Source organism: Euleptes europaea, chromosome 15 (assembly GCF_029931775.1).
Source record: "Euleptes europaea isolate rEulEur1 chromosome 15, rEulEur1.hap1, whole genome shotgun sequence".
In the NCBI taxonomy this organism is placed as follows: Eukaryota; Metazoa; Chordata; class Lepidosauria; order Squamata; family Sphaerodactylidae; genus Euleptes; species Euleptes europaea.
In genome coordinates, this window is record NC_079326.1 from 10,275,148 (window position 1) to 10,289,798 (window position 14,651).

At 48.9% G+C, this 14,651-nt stretch overlaps 1 protein-coding gene across 1 annotated transcript in view; it reads right to left on the reverse strand.

The window, feature by feature from the left end:
* The window catches only part of TFCP2L1 (transcription factor CP2 like 1), a 65,033-nt gene that overhangs the window by 30,360 nt on the left and 20,022 nt on the right, over positions 1-14,651 (reverse strand). The window lies entirely within an intron of this gene.

The following is a 14,651-nucleotide window of genomic DNA, read 5'->3' on the forward strand; positions in this document are numbered from 1 at the left end:
CCTTTAACATCATTTTCTACCTTCAGGTAATCATTTCCACATTAATTCATCTACTAAAGTCCCTGAAAATCTGCCATGGAAACTTACTTTGTAGCAGAGGATTCTGGGACATATTCTAGCAATGCCATCCTAAGGAAATTTATACCATTCTAAGATAATTGACTTCAATGGATTTAGCATGGTGTAATTCTGTTTCGGACTGCACTGTCAGGCACATATCCAATTTAGGACTTACAGTTGACCCAATATGAAGCACAAACATTCTCCAGGGAACAATTATCTATGGTTCTCATTGAGGTTTCAAGGAACCACAAGGTATCCTGGGACACTGAAATCTATGGAGTCACGCACGACAACATTCCTATCACTTCTTAGAAATCTAGAAAGGCAAGGGGCATCTAAAACCCCTCTAAAACAAAGACATTATTAAAACTGACAGATGGTATGGTTTTAAGCACCCACCATCTAGTAAACAATTCCATCCTGGAAAAATACTGTAGTTGAACCACAGGTATATTCAGCAAGCCTCTGGCAACATACTTTCAACTGGCATTGCCTCTACCCCGTGCATGTTTTTACTGAACTCTCATGGGGAGCCTCTGAGAGGGGCCAGAGCACGACTGCGATGGACAACGGGCATTTATCTAACACTGATAAGCAAACTATAATTTATGCAATGCCAGTATTTAAAAAGGGGCAGTAAAACAGCCAGGGTTCATAATGTTCCTAGATTGTACGATGTGAAGCAATTCCACTTGTCTACAAGAAGAAGTTTTATGAGTCCTTTGCATTTGTGAAGCTATTATCTCTGGCAATTAAAGCAACATAAACACTCAATTATTGCTGTGATTACGTTCAGGACAAAAGAGCTATATGCCAACAATTTGGAAAGGATAACAAATCAAATATCTGAAAGCCTTGTCATGTTGGGAAAAAGCACTGTTAGCTTCATTCAGATGATGACAGAATTGCATGGAATGGATGCTGGCACAGGGTAGCTTATGGTAGAGCCATGGCTAGTGCACCATTGATGGTAGCTTGTGCCACAATCCATGTATTACAGGAGACGCCAGGGCTAAGAGGTAGAATATCTGGTTTGTATGCATAAGGATCCAGGTTCAGTCCTCAGCATCTCGTTAAAACAGTTCAGTTAACAGGTGATATGAAAGACTTCTAGGATGCTGCTGTCAAGAGTAAATGATACTGACCTTGACAAAGCAACTGTCTGACTCCATATATTTCATATATACCTTAAGGACTTCTGGTTTTTTAGCTACAATACAGTAATAACCCTGCAGGCTTCACTGGAAAATGAACAAGTTTGAGCAATAAGCAGAAAGTTAAGGAAAGACAAGGACTGTTCCTTCCAAAGAGCACATTGTCCAACCACTGATGTACTCCTGTTCCTCTAATGCATAACGTAAGTTAATTATGTGTTTGGGATGTACTTTTTGTCTCAACCACAAATTCAGCTTCACTTGATGTCCCTAATAATATAAGGTGGGGAGGAATCTCTATCATCTCCATAACATAATGATTCAGTAAACCAATCTGACAAACTTATTTATCATCTTAACAGTTTGGGTTGATTAAAAGAAAATCCCAATCATTAGCCTTCCTTATAAAGGAAGTATTCCAACCACTTCCTTGATCAGTTTAAAGAAAGAACAACAAAACTGAAACAACAAAACCATTACAAAGTCATGGTAATGTTTTGAGTAGGGATGTACATTTTAAAAGCTACCGTTTAAACTATTAAATGGTTTATTGCAGGGGTCGCAAAAGTGCGGCTCCCGAGCCGCATGCGGCTCTTTGAGCCCTTGAGTGCGGCTCTTTCCATGTCCGAGCCCGGCTGAGTAACGAAAGGGGCGGGGGGCGGGAGAGAGTCTGCGCAGGGGGCGCTTGGGTTACGTCGGAGCGACCACGTGCCGCTGCTGCTGGCGGGCCTGCTGTGGGGAGAAGTCTGCACAGGAGGCACTCGAATTACAAAGGAGCGACCACGTGCTGCTGCTGCTGCTGGCTGGCCTGCTGTGGGGATTGGGGGTTTCTTAAGCAGCGGAGGGAGCAGCCGCGGTTTCGATATTTGCACGGTAAACCCACCTGCTGGCTCTTGGCTTCTGCTGTTGGCTCCTCGAGTCCCTCTTCAGAAAGGCTCGAGAGAAATTCTCATTGCTTTGGACGTGCTTCGCCTGGACGAGGAAGCCCCGCGCAGCGCCTTTCTCGCTTGAGGCCGCCCGCAGCCCGGAGGGGAGGGGGAGGCAGAGAGCGAGCTGCCCCGGCGGCCGCCACCTCCCCCTTCCCTGCCGCGCGGGCCTCTTTCGGTACGGCCGCTCTCGCCCCCAGGGCTGCAGAGCGGGCCCAAGGCCGTGCTCAGGCCGCCCCTGGGAGGGGGGAGGGGGCTGGCGCCGTGGCCTCGAGGGAGGGAGGAAGGGGCAGTTGGGGGACTCTCCTTTCTCCCCCCCCCCGTGGAAGCCGCCTGGGTGCGCGGCCCTGCCTGCCTGCCCCCCAGCTGGGGGGGGGGTCTCCTCCAGCCAAGCCACCTTGCCCGGGCACCTGCCTGCCTGCCCTGAATCTGGAGCCCGTCGGTCCCAGAATGGTGGGGGGGGGGGTGAGCACCTGCCCCTCCCTCTGGCCAGGAGGGAACTGGCATGTCCGTGACGGGGGGAAGGAAGGATGGACTGTGCATCTTCCCCTTGTTTGTTTGCATGGAACACACACAGACCGGGGACCTGCTGGCCTCTTCCTCTGTGCCTGGGATCCCTGGACATCTGGACCCTCGCTGGGTGGTGGTGGTGGTGGGGAGAAAACAGTGGGCCTTTTTGTCTGGCAATTGTTAGCCCTCCCCTGGCCTATTACTACAGGTTTCCCCTCTTCCTGCTACTTTGTGCCTCTTTCAAAAGGAACCGGGGGGGGGGTTTACACTCTCCCCACAGCCATTCACCACCCCACTGTGAGGGTCTCTGTCTTTGTGTCTCTGCTTTCCATCACCTGCTGTGTTATCAGTGAACTCGTAAAAGCAGTTCACACCTTCTGGTCTCAGGCGCCAGGCCTGATGGCCCATGTATCTTCCCCCCCCCCCGCTGTTCTTCCTGCCAGTACTCCCTCAGGCCGATGCGGCCTTGGAAGTGTGATAGCCGCCCAGACTTCCTGGGATCTGTCTGATGTTTTGTATTATGCCAAGCTTGTAACTTCCCATAACAATAAGTGTGAACCCCAGTGCCCCAGTGCCCTGGAGTCAATATATTCTGTAAACCCGTATAGCCCCTCACTTGCAACTTTCTACCTGTGCCTGTCTCATCTCCTGAAGGCTTCAATAAATCGATTGTTTCTGTATCAACGTCTGAGCAACTGATTTGGCGAAGCAAACTCAGAGAGGGGGATCTCTCACATTAAGTTGCAAGTCCTTGCCTCTCGGACTGCAGCTGTACCGCTTTGGACAGAATGTCAGCCGACGAGGACACCACCCCTAACCCCGATGCCCCCAAGGAACCGGACGAGCCGGAGAAGCCGGACCCTAAAGAGGAGGGAGCCAAGCCAAAGAAACCGAAGGGTCGCGCCCCCGACCAAGATCGGGACGGACGTCCCCGGGGGCTCACTTATTGGCTGGACTCTCCCAAGGGCTGGTCGCTCTCGCGGACTGCGGCGAAGGATCGCCGGTTGGCCTTCCCCAGCACGGGACTCGAAGGGGACCCGGCCCGCAAAGAGGCCCTCATGGAGGAAGAACGAAAGCAGTGGCAGGAAGACCGCCGGGCTATGCAGGAGCAGATGGAGATCATGCAACGCGTAATGGGTGAGATGGCCACGACCCTAGATGCGCTGAAATTGCAACCTCCAGCCGGTGCTCCCCCAGACGGGGCGCCAGTAGTTCCGCCCGCAACCCCTGCCCCCCCGGCCCGTCGGGACCTGAAAGTCACGTATGACGGGTCGGGAGACCAGTTGACCTTTTTTATGGTCCAAGTAGACATTTTTATGCGGGAACAAGGCCGAACCTTCGTTTCTGAGGAGTCCCGGGTGCAGTACGTGGCTTCCTTACTGCAAGGGGAGGCGGCTGCCTGGATGGTGTTGCAGTATGAACTCCGCTCGCCGGTGCTGCGAACCCTGGACGAGTTCATGGTAGCACTCCGAAACCGTTTTGAGGACCCGACTCTAGGTGAGCGGGCTAAAGCCTCCCTGATGCAACTGCGCCAAGGGACTAAGTCGGTGGCGCAGTATGCAAGTGAGTTCCAGTCACTGGCTAGCCGAATTCTGGACTGGAGTGAGGCTACCTTGGTACAATGTTTCAGGGAGGGTCTCAACCCAGACCTCCAACATTGGGCCTTCATGCAAGGGAACCCCCCGGATGTGGAAGGTTGGGTTCGCCATGCTGCTGACATCGAGAATCGCAAACAACTCCTGAACTTGTCCAAGCAACGGATTGGGCGAGACCCCAGGCCCCGGGGTGACCGTGGCCGGGAACTCCGGCAAGGGGGTGGCGGGGTCCTCTCGGCCGCGGAACGCCGCAAGCGGTTCGAGGCCGGCGTCTGCCTGATCTGCGGGGGAAAGGGTCACTTTGCATCGCAATGCCCCTCTCGCTCAGGCCGTCCGACCCCTCCCCGCCAAACCCAGGCCGAGCCGACGAAACCGGCCGCCGACAGCCAGCCTCGCCGCAGAAGTGGACCACTGAGCCGGCGCTCCGGCGCACCCTCCGCTCTCCACGCACGTCCCCAGGATGGGGCATCCGACTCTACGGTCCCATCGGGGTCCCGGATTACAAATACCGTCTTTGATTCGGACGGCTCCCCGGAGGCCACTACCCCGTCCCCCTCTTCCAGCGAGGAGGAAGAGTGGGAACAGCCGGCAAAAAACGCCGTCGGTCTGCTGTAGAGGGGGCTCCGCAGCAGACCGTCCCTATCGTTGTGCAAGGAGCTCCACCGATGGTAAGCGCCCAAGAGGACAATGTATTTGTGCGTGTCCATCTGTCCCTACCCAAAGGGGGTCCCCCGTTAGAGGTCCCCGCGTTGGTCGACTCGGGGTGTGCCCGCACCATGATAAATGAGGAAACTGCCAAGAAGTTGGGTGTCCGGCGCAAGCGGCTTCCGGGACCCCTCCGTTTTTCCCAAATGGACGGGACTGACTTTAAACGGGGCCCGGTGACCCACAGAACTGCAGCCGTGATTATGTCCGTGGGGGAACATTGGGAACGGTTGTATTTCACTATCGCCCCTATTGTAACCCCTGTGGTGTTAGGGATGAACTGGTTAAGGGGGCACAATCCCTCCATTGATTGGGTTAAACGGGTGCTTTCCTTCCCCGAAAACCCCTGTGGGTTGCATGACAAGGAACGGGTACTCAGGACTCCAGCCGCCGCACTGGTAGGGTCCCCCGCCCCAGTCTCTCCTCAATTACCCTCTGAGTACTCGCAATTTACTGATGTTTTTGATGTTAGAGAGTGCGACGAACTGCCTCCCCACAGAGAAACGGACTGTGCCATCGAGATTGTAGGGGAAGGCAAACTGTCTAAGGGAAAGGTTTACCCCATGAGCCCTAGTGAAAAGACAGTGTTGCGAGACTATCTGGATGTCAATCTGGCGAGGGGTTTCATACGCCCCTCCAAGGCTCCTTATTCAGCCCCAGCTTTCTTTGTCAAGAAAAAGACGGGAGATTTAAGACTGTGTATTGACTTTCGCAGACTGAACGCAGTCACCCAGTCTAATGCTTACCCCCTCCCTCTTATTCCTGACCTTCTAGCACAATTAAAGGAGGGCCGAATCTTCACCAAACTGGACTTGGTAGAAGCCTACCACCGCATTCGCATCAAAGAAGGAGACGAACCCAAAACGGCCTTTTCCAGTTGTTTTGGGATGTTTGAGTACCTAGTCATGCCGTTCGGACTTTCGGGGGCTCCGAGTGTCTTTATGCAATTAATTAATGAGGTTTTGCATGATTTGCTGTTTCGGGGGGTGGTGGTATTTCTCGATGACATCCTTATTTACTCTGAAACCATGGAAGACCATGTGCGCCTAGTGCGAGAGGTGCTCCAGCGGCTGCGGGAGCACAAACTGTATGCTAAGGTGTCCAAATGTGAATTCCACCAACCCTCCATTACATTTCTGGGGTATGTGATCTCCCACCAAGGGTTGGAAATGGACCCCGCCAAGGTCCAGGCAGTGCGGGACTGGGAACCCCCCACTACCCGCCGCCAACTTCAGCAGTTTTTGGGGTTTGCCAATTTTTACCGGAACTTCATTCCTAACTTTGCCCAAGTTGCGCTTCCCCTCACTGCCCTGTTGCGTACCAAGGACAAGGGGGCTAGCGCCGCGCTTCCCTCAGCCCGTTTGCAATGGTCCCCCCAGTGCCAGCTAGCTTTTGAACGTTTGAAGCTACTTTTTTCATCCGAACCCGTTTTGGCTCACCCAGATTGCACCAAGCCTTTTGTGGTGCAAGTGGATGCCTCGGATGTAGCCATGGGCGGGGCCCTATTGCAGAGGGATGAGGGGGGACGGTTGAGACCATGCGCCTACTTCTCCAAGAAGTTTTCCCAGTCTGAAATCAACTGGGCCATTTGGGAGAAGGAGGCAGCAGCGGTCAAACATGCCCTTACCATATGGCGACACTTCTTGGAAGGGGCCGAACTGCCATTCGAAGTGTGTACCGATCACAAGAATCTTGAGGCCCTCAAGGGGGCTAGAAAACTCAATGCCAAACAGGTTCGGTGGGCCCAATTTTTCGCTAAGTTCCGGTTCACTCTCAGACATGTCCCTGGCAAAGAAAATGCCCTAGCCGACGCTTTGTCACGACTTCCCCAGTATCGCAACGATTTCGATCGCCCAGTCGACTCCCTGTTCACTCCCGAGCAGCGAGGGGAAGTTCCCAGCTTAGCCGTCACCACCCGGTCCCAAGCCCGACCACCGGAGACCCCCCCTACACTCAAAGGCATCCCGGAAGCCTTCCAACAGCGACTCCGGGACGCCTCCTTGCAGGAGGAGGAGCATCATCTCCTCCCCACTGGTCTGGAACGTACCAACACTTGGTGGGTGCAAGGGGGGAAACTGTACGTCCCCTCCTCTCTTCGCAAGGAAGTATTGGGACTTGTACATGGTGCCAGGCTAGCGGGTCATTTTGGTTTCATAAAAACGCTTCACCTGGTTCGAAGACAATTCTGGTGGCCCGGTATGAGATCTGATGTAGAGTTGTATGTGCGCAGCTGCCCCACCTGCGCCACAGCCAAGAAACGGATGGGAAAACCCCCAGGGCTTCTCAAACCGCTTGAGAGCCCCTCCCGTCCCTGGGAAGTCATCGCCATGGATTTTATCACCGACCTACCTCCGAGTCGGGGAAAAACGGTTCTTTGGGTTATCACAGACCTCTTTTCCAAACAGGTTCACTTCGTTCCATGTGCAGGCCTTCCTTCAGCCCAGGGCTTAGCTAAACTGTTCATCACACACGTCCTCAGGCTACACTCGATCCCGAGGAAGGTCCTCTCCGACCGGGGGGTCCAGTTTGTTGCCAAATTCTGGCGGGCCTTCCTAAAGTTAATGGGAGTGGAAGAGCAGGGCCTTTCTTCCGCCTATCACCCCCAAACGGATGGTCAAACAGAACGAGTAAATGCGGTGGTAGAATGTTATTTGCGTTGCTATGTAAATTTCCACCAGGACGACTGGGTCGACCTGCTGCCATTTGCCGAATATGCGTATAACAATGCGCCTCATTCCTCTACCGGCTTTAGTCCCTTCCAAGTTATATACGGGACGGATTTCGGCCCTTTCGGTTCTGCCCCCGTCTCGCCAGAGCTCCAGTCTACCCCTGACCTTCAGGAGTGGATTCAGGTGGTTAAATCCACCTGGCCATGGTTGCTCAAAAATCTGGAAAGGGCAAAAAGCAAGTACAAGGAACAAGCAGACAAACACCGGTCTCCGGGATGGGAACTCAAGGTGGGGGAGCAAGTCTATCTGTCCACCAAAAACCTCCGCTCTCTTCGCCCCTGCAAAAAACTGAGCGACCGTTATGTGGGACCTTTCCCCATTACCAGAGTAATCAACGAGGTTACTGTGGAACTGGACCTCCCAAAAACTCTGAAAGGAGTCCATCCAGTCTTTCATATAAGCCTCCTCAAACCCTATGTGGCAGCCCCCCAGTTCCATCCCCCTCCCGCACACGAGATTCCTACCGTAGTGGGAGGGGACACCCATTTGGAAATATCCAAGGTTTTAGACTCCAAATGGAAGAAAGGGAAACTGTTTTACTTTGTTCGCTGGAAAAACCTTGGCTCCGCTCATGACGAATGGGTGGCCGCACCCCACATGGCGGCTCCTCGCTTAGTCCGGGAATTCCACCTTGCTTATCCCGATAAGCCTCGTCCTCTCGGGGACCCCGGGGGGGGGCCTTAAGGGGGGCAGAATGTGAGGGTCTCTGTCTTTGTGTCTCTGCTTTCCATCACCTGCTGTGTTATCAGTGAACTCGTAAAAGCAGTTCACACCTTCTGGTCTCAGGCGCCAGGCCTGATGGCCCATGTATCTTCCCCCCCCCCGCTGTTCTTCCTGCCAGTACTCCCTCAGGCCGATGCGGCCTTGGAAGTGTGATAGCCGCCCAGACTTCCTGGGATCTGTCTGATGTTTTGTATTATGCCAAGCTTGTAACTTCCCATAACAATAAGTGTGAACCCCAGTGCCCCAGTGCCCTGGAGTCAATATATTCTGTAAACCCGTATAGCCCCTCACTTGCAACTTTCTACCTGTGCCTGTCTCATCTCCTGAAGGCTTCAATAAATCGATTGTTTCTGTATCAACGTCTGAGCAACTGATTTGGCGAAGCAAACTCAGAGAGGGGGATCTCTCACACCCACTGTGCAGTAGGTGCTCTACTGGTTTCCACTTCTGCTAAATTTTAATTAAAGTTTATTAAGTTAATAAACAGTGTACCTACCTATATAGTTTGAGTTTAAAAAATTTGGCTCTCAAAAGAAATCTCAATTGTTGTACTGTTGATATTTGGCTCTCTTGACTAATGAGTTTGGCGAACCCTGGTTTATTGTTTTACATGTTTAAACATTAACAAGCTCACAATTGCTCTTATGTGAAGTGATTCTATGCATTACTCCTGTTCGTGCGCTCTGTCTTCGAGGCTGCACGCAAGTGTGTGTGGGGGTGTTCTTTCTTAACTATTAGAAGCCTCATCTAGGTGACCGGCCCCATGCCTCACTAAGCCACTTTTTCTTCCTAGGGTGACTCTGCTCAACCAGTTCTGCCTGTGTACTTGCATCATTACAAGAAGGCCTGCCCCACTCACTCCTCCCAAGTACTTTTAACATTCCTAGCGTTAAGTTCCTCAAAACTCAACTTATTTGTTATTACATTAAAAAAAGAGAGAGGGGCATTTCCAGGGCTATTCCACTAAGTTTCTGGTCCTTTTCACCATGTTGAGGAGGAACATCCTTACCCAGTTTCTTTTATTAGTGTAACATCTATGCACTGGTCGAGAGCTCAAAAACTTGCTTTTAATTTAAAAAATATTCAAGAAGTTAGCTATTTTTCAAACTTTTTCTGCTGCACCAACACATTTGCCTACACATCTGTCATTTTGATTATGTTTTGAAATGGCTGTAGAACAAAGGACTAAGAGGAGGAAGAGATACGTTTGGTCTTTCAAGTATCCAATGGACACTGTTAAATAAGTCAAGAAATCAGAAAGAGCAAAGAGAAAAGGCTGTCAAGCTGTATGTTGTGGTCTTTTATTGTAAAAGCCTAATTCTGATATTTTAATGCCCTACTGTTTTTCTGGTACAATGTAGTTAAATATTGTCGAAGGCTTTCACGGTCAGAGTTCATTGGTTCTTGTGGGTTATCCGGGCTGTGTAACCGTGGTCTTGGGGTTTTCTTTCCTGACGTTTCGCCAGCAACTGTGGCAGGCATCTTCAGAGGATTAACACTGAAGGACAGTGTCTCTCAGTGTCAAGTGTGTAGGAAGAGTAATATATAGTCAGAAAGGGGTTGGGTTTGAGCTGAGTACTGTCCTGCTAAAGTAATGTGCTAATTAAATATTACTACAAATATCCTTTAATTCAGACTGACTGGAAAGCAAATTATAAATATTGTGTAGTCAAGCCCCATTAATGCAGTCAAGCTGAGGTTCTTTGCAGTCAGTTCAAAAGTCCCTTTGTTCTAAGGCTCGCAAAAAAATTATTTCTTTGTAGTATCTTAGTACTTAAATCTTAATTCAGTCACTTTGCAAAAGAAATAATCTCTGTTTAAAGATTGTATTTTTAAAAGACTTTTCCAAAGACATATCATCTTGAAATGAGTGATAGCACTTCGTTTGGGGGACCTTCAACATTATATATACATGGTCACTCCCACCTAAAGATCCCACTCCTTCTACCCCATAAACCAAGTCATCATAATTGGTTAAGATCAGATCCAAAATGGCTGTTCCCCTTGTCGCTTCTTCCACTTTTTGGACTATGAAGTTGTCTGCAAGGGAAGTAAGGAATTTGTCGGACCTAGTTGTTTTGGCAGAGTTAGCCTTCCAACAGATGTCAGGATAATTTAAATCTCCCATTACTACTACATCTTTCTTATACGCGGGTCGGCTTATACACGGGTATATACGGTATGTCTCCGAAATAGGTTATACCCTTCAATTAATACATTCCAATCATGAGACTCATCCCACCAGGTTTCCGTAATGCCTATTATATCATATTTGCTTTATGCTATTAAAAGTTCTAGTTCATATAAATAAAAAATCTATTAAAAAAAAGTTCTAGTTCATCTTGCTTATTTCCCATGCCCTGTGCATTAGTGTAGAGACACCTTGGACCACAGGTCCTTCTTCTTGGCAGCTTATTTAAGATTGTCTCCCTCCCATTGTTACATTTTGAACTGTCTTTCCTTGCGTATGTGCTACCCTCTGCAAATCGTTCATATCTATATTTGCAGTTATTGTCCTCACTTCAGGCTTTAAATTTACGTCTCGCTCCCCCGGAAGATTTAGTTGAAAGCCCTCCTTATCAGGCATGTAATTGTGTGATTACACGCACTTACGCTGGCAGGGAGGTCACGCTGCCTCCTATTGAGATTTGGCACGAATCTCAGGAATGGGCAGTTAATCTGGAAGAAGGCTCCTTAGGCTGGAGGAACTTCCTTCACCCTAAAGTTGGATGCACAACAATATCTGGGATAAATTAAGTCTCACCCACTCTCACCCCTTAAGCTGCCAACACTTAAGCAGCATTAAGACAACACTTTAACACCACTTTAAGCAAATGTGCTCAAACCCAACTTGTTGTCATACACATGATGCACAAGTCTTGCCCTTCTCATGCCCTCTAGTGTGGAAAATCCAATTCTAGTTACATGTCATGCTTGAATGAAGGAAAGCATGTTACCTGAATTTAGTTATATGCCATTAGCCAGGGAAATTTGTGTGTGGAATCCTAGTTTCTGGGGATGGGCAGCCAACTCCAATTAACACGCATTCACAGGTCAAAAGTTCCCAGAGTTCGTTTTTGACCAGGATTTTGTGCGGGGGGAAGGTACAGAAGTGAGGGGGTGAAGTGATTATGAGCACAGTAACAAGCTGGGCTCATGTACATGTCCACTTAATATGGCATCTAAGCCAGCTATATTAGGAAAGGTCACCCTGGGTCTCTGAAAGTCTGTTCTTGATCTGCCTCCCCAGGAGAGAGAGAGATCAGCCCATACAGCTACCCTGGATTGGAAACTCAGGACTTGTCCAGCTGTTGAGAAGGGGTGCAGAGTGAAAAAGGGCTCGAACAGGGGCTACGTGATGGGGCTATGCTTTTGCATCACAGGAGAGGGGCATTATCTTGGTTCTAATCTTGATGGGCATCTCTTCTTCCCTAGGCTATATGAACTTATGCTGCCAGAGTTTACCGTGACATGTACTTTGTGCAGGATATGCTGGTGAGGTTGAAAAGGCATAAAGACTTGTATACTACTCCACCTCTACCCAGTATGCCCTACTGAGAAATCTGTGACACATTTTCTGTCTTGCATTCCACATCCTCTTCAAACTCTGGACCATCACACCATTTAATACAAGGCCCAGACAATCTTGATAGCAGCCGTGGCAGTATGACACAACCATGTTTTGCAATAAAGGAAAGTCTCTTGCTCCTTACTCACTCATACCATTTTGAGCGATTAACCGTGCATTCCTGAGATGCGGGGATGGCGGGGAAGAGGCGCAGCCGAGCCTCCTCCTAAGCCGTTTTCCGCACGCCGCCAGGACAAAAAAAGCCTTTAAGGCTTTTTTCATTTTCAACGGGGCTAAAAGCCCCATGGAAAATAGCGAGTCCTGGCTGCCAGCGTCCGGGGCCAAAAGGGCATAAGGAGCTGCCTAATGGCAGCTCCGCCCTCCAGCCCACCCTGGGAACGCCCCCCCACGCCGGCGCCACAAGTCTCCACTGTGGCCTGCGCCATGGAGACACTTCACTGGCGGAGGGGTGAGGCGCAGCCCTGCGGCGCTTAGGCCAACCTACCTTTATCTATTCCCCCATCAGATTCCCTCTCCCTTGCAGCCTCTATCTGGAAAAACTATGGTCCAGTTGCATGGTGGGGAACCTGCAAGGACCTCAATTTCCTCTTTATCCCCCTTCCCGCACTATTTCCTGGGTAGTTCATGCAAGTTGTGTAGTAGCAAGTCACCTGGGGTCATCCCTCAAGTCTTCATAGGCTCAGCTCCCTCTCCTGACTTTCACCTCAATTTCCTCTTTATCCCCCTTCCCGCACTATTTCCTCTTCTTCTCCTGGGAGCCCCCATATCCTCACTTTTCCTGTTCACTTTTCTCCTTCCCATCCATCAACCAACCCCTCTAGTTTTCCCCTCTATCTTCAGCTCTATCTATTATTTACACATTTATACTCTGCTTTTCTCCACAATGGGTAATCAAAACAGCTTATGTCATTCTCCTATCCTCCATTTTATCCACACAACAACACTGTGAAGTCACCCAGCAAGGTCACCTAGCAAGCTTCCATGGCAGAGGGGGGATTCGAACCTGGTTCTCCCAGATCCCAGTCTTGTTCTTTAACCACTACATCAGACTAGCTTTTGTGGGAAAGCCACTGTTGAACAGTAGCAAGCAGCTTGGCCTGGGTAGTTCATGCAAGTTGTGTAGTAGCAAGTCACCTGGGGTCATCCCTCAAGTCTTCATAGGCTCAGCTCCCTCTCCTGACTTTCACTAACATAAACAAAGGCTTGAAGGCTGACTTTAATGTTGTTTAGCTATGGCCAAAGAAGGCATTCATTTTTTAAAACTACCAGTGCTACTTCAACCATTTGGGGGTGTTAACCCTCTCTCCCCGTGTCCCCCCTGTCCCCCCTCCCCCCTTAATCTTACAGTTAAGATTACTCTCTCAAGCTTATTCTCTGCTTGAAGAAAACAACTGTTTAGTTCTGTATGAATGAGAGGTGAGAGCAGTTATCTAGAAGATACTCCAGCCCTTTTCAGAAGTTATCTCTGACCATGCAATACCATTTTGTTTAAAAGGGGCAAGTAGTGCATATTCCTGCTGTGTTCTAAAAAGGGCATATACATATGTTGCCTCTTGCAGACAAAATGGCAATTGTGTGTATTGTGCATTCTGGGGCAGCAAAATCTGCAATGCTACATACATTCCAGTCATATTTTTAAGAATGATTAACCATTGACAGTTGTAACGTTGTCAGAAATTTTGAAGCAATAGAAAAAAGATTTTTCCCCAATCCCCCCTCCTGAGTGGAAATTGAAATATATGCAACATTTATTTTCTTATCAACCCTAATTTTATTGCTCTAACAACAAAAATGCATAATTTATATAGTTAGCATATAAAACTGTAGTCTGGAATATTTTTTACAAGCAAAACAGCAAACAAACCCAATACTTGAGAAAGAGATACACAAACTGTTGCACCCTCTGGTACCTTAGTGCATGTATCTTAATTTTTGCCATTTGAGAGGTAGGAAAAAATAGAAGTTGAAATTATAAAACCAATTCTGTAGTAGTCAAAATGAAGTGTTGTATTAGGACAGAAGCAGTTTAGTCTCAAGAAGACTCATAGCTATTTTGAATATCAATGAAAACCCTGAACTCTTCCATGTTTTATCACCAAACACAGTAAAGCATAGCAACTGTTGCCAAAACTGTAAGCGTTTAAATAACAAACATATCCAGGAAAATATGATGTTTATGTCTACAGTATACACAGGAATTACCAGCAGATTATACCAAGTACATTACAAAGATTTTGAGAGCTGCACAAAGACATTTTCACTGCAGCTTGCAGTCATACAGTCAATTTTAATATTTCACATTTGTATTCCACTGATGTTCCAAGAAGCTCAGGGAGCACAGTGTTATCCCATTTTATTCTCACAACAAACCTATGGCATAGATTGTTTAAAAGTCATGACCTTCTCCCAAAGCCACTCAGTAAGCTTCAGGGTAATGAGAAAGTTGAAACCACATATATCTCTAGTCTAGTTTCAGTATTCTACCCACTATATTGTATGGAGCTGTCTAATTCAGCAACCAGGACAACTATGTAGTTGAAGTGAAGCACAAACCTAGGCAATAGGCTTATCAGGCTTCCCACTATAATAGGAAGCCTCCCACTGGCAAGATCCATTGCCCACTGCCACTCAATGCAAAATATTGATCTGAAGGTACA